Source organism: Octopus bimaculoides, chromosome 1, assembly GCF_001194135.2.
Source record: "Octopus bimaculoides isolate UCB-OBI-ISO-001 chromosome 1, ASM119413v2, whole genome shotgun sequence".
Taxonomy (NCBI): domain Eukaryota; kingdom Metazoa; phylum Mollusca; class Cephalopoda; order Octopoda; family Octopodidae; genus Octopus; species Octopus bimaculoides.
In genome coordinates this window covers 26,239,362-26,241,839 of record NC_068981.1, presented here as the reverse complement: position 1 = coordinate 26,241,839, position 2,478 = coordinate 26,239,362, and the positions used below count along the sequence as shown (strand labels likewise).

The 2,478-nt window shown below is 37.2% G+C and overlaps 1 protein-coding gene across 1 annotated transcript in view; it reads right to left on the bottom strand.

The window, feature by feature from the left end:
* LOC106876177 (uncharacterized) overlaps positions 1–2,478 on the bottom strand; it is a 196,406-nt gene that overhangs the window by 77,086 nt on the left and 116,842 nt on the right. The window lies entirely within an intron of this gene.

Here is a 2,478-nt window from a genome sequence, read left to right as displayed (position 1 = left end):
TCTCTCTCTCTCTCTCTCTCTCTCTCTCTCTCTCTCTCTCTCTCTCTCTCTCTCTCTCTCTCTCTTTTCCTATCTCTTACATTATATATATATATATAATATTAACTCGCATGAACCTCAAATGGCTCGTTTTACTATATCTAATAGAATCATATATTCTCGACGAGTTCTCTATAAATTAGATAATTGTTTGGGATGATGAGCGTATTCAATGTGATATATTGAAAGAGAAATTGTGAATCTCTAATATACCCCATAAGCATAGAAGGTATAAAGGTTTTATCATGTTATAAACTTTTAAATTGCTCAACTTATAGGTTGTTTTAGGCTATTTTCATTTCATTCAGCCTATAGAGAACATAGTTTTGTGAGTGTAGATAATATGCAGTCATAACTAATTGATACTCGAGATTTACACGGGGAAAATTAAAGAAAGCGTGTGTGTGCAACCGGAGAAAAAATGGCTTTTACCATAGTGGTGAGAATACTCGATAAGAGCTGCACTAAGAATGATATTTAAGTTGGATAAGTTATGATTATTTTGAAGTGGTTTATATAGTGACTAGGCGTGATTGTGTGGTAAGAAGCTTGCTTCCTAACCACACGGTTCTGGGTTCAGTCCCATTACGTGGCACCTTGGGCAAGTATCTTCTACCATAGCCTGAGGCCGACCAAATCCTTGTGAGTGGATTTAGTAGACGGGAACTGAAAGAAGCCCGTCGTATAAGTGTATGTGTGTCCATCAGCAGTTAACAACCGGTGTTGGTGTGTTTATGCTCCGATAGAATAAGTACCAGGTTTAAAAAAATAAGTACTGCGGTCGATTCATTCGAGTAAAAATTCAATGCGATGCCCCAGTATGGCCGCAGTATAATGACTGAAACAAGTAAAAGCGTGATCTCACGATTTATGCATCTCAATGTGTTTACCTGACCCGCGATATTCGAAAGATTACTGTAGTCATTTAACATATGCGTAGAGATATATACATACATAAAGCATACATACGCACACACGCAAACAAACACGCACTCGACTATATAATTACATACTGATGAGCTAAGTTCATGCAACGAGCTTCCGAAACTTTAATTAGCGTAGGGCCGATTCAGACTGTTTTTAAATCGTAAGGTACGTAACACCAACTAAATGTATCGAGTGGCCCTTTCTTTAGTTTGTACATTCACTCGTGTACGTGTGTGCGTGCGCGTGTGTGCGTGCGTGTGTGTGTATGTGTGTGTGTGTGTGTGTGTGTGTGTGTTTCCACGCGCGCTCACACATACACACATACTTATTTGCTTACGTCTTAAGAATTCAGAAACTTCGAGGACTATGATTTTTTTTTGATTTTTTTGATTTTTTTTTTTATATATACCGGTGGTACCCGAAGTTTTTAATGTATTATTTACTCGCTATTATCAACACTTTATTAAGGTGGCGATCTGACAGATCGTTGGGATGTCGCACAAAATTCTTCACAGTAAATCTTTTCACCCATTACGTTCCGAGTTCAAATTTCACCAAGGCCGACTCTACCTTTCATATTTTCGAGGTCGATAAAATAAGTACCAGTTGAGTACGGAGGTCGATGTATTCAACTTACTCCTCCCCCCTAGGATTGCTGGTCTTGTGCTAAGACTTGAAACCATTATCTATAGCTTTATCGTATCAGATTCGATTTCCACAGAAGAAAAACGATTTATTTAATGTGTGTGTGTGTGTGAATGTGTATACTTGTGTCTGTGTGTATGTGTATTTGATGTCAGGGATGTTACGTGAAAATATATAAAGGAAATATTTATTGATAAATAGACTCAAAAGTCTAGTGTTTATCATAAGTTGATTGACAGGGACTTCGAAGTAACTCAGGATACGTGCGGCAATTGTATACACTCACACACGTATACACCCATTTACACGTGTTGATGTTATTGATAGTTTTGTTGGTAGTTTATTTTAAATGCTGCTATTTAGACCAAAACCTCGAGGAATATATCTTAGAATTTCGATACTTCATAGAACTGGTTAACAGACAGAACTGCAAAGGATCGTTTGTAAACACGGTCGAGCTGTCAACAGATAACGCTTATTAATAAAGTGAGATGATAAAATGATGAAAGACACATTTTTGAAAATAGAGTGAGAAGAAATAGAAGATAATTAACAACTTGTTATATTTCAAGTTGTGTATATTTCATCATTATTCAAAAGATCTTTGTTTAAGCTCTGGCGAACTAGATATCCTACGTATATTTGGAACAACTATCCACCACCCTCCCATCCATCCATCCATCCATCCATCCATCCATCCATCAACCCATCCATTCTTCTCTCAGTCCACCTATCCATCGATTCATCTAGCCAGTCAGCCATCCCTCTATTCCTCCGTCCGTCTGTCCATCCATCTATCTATCTATCTATCTATCTATCTATCTATCTATCTATCTATCTATCTATCTATCTATCTATCTATATATA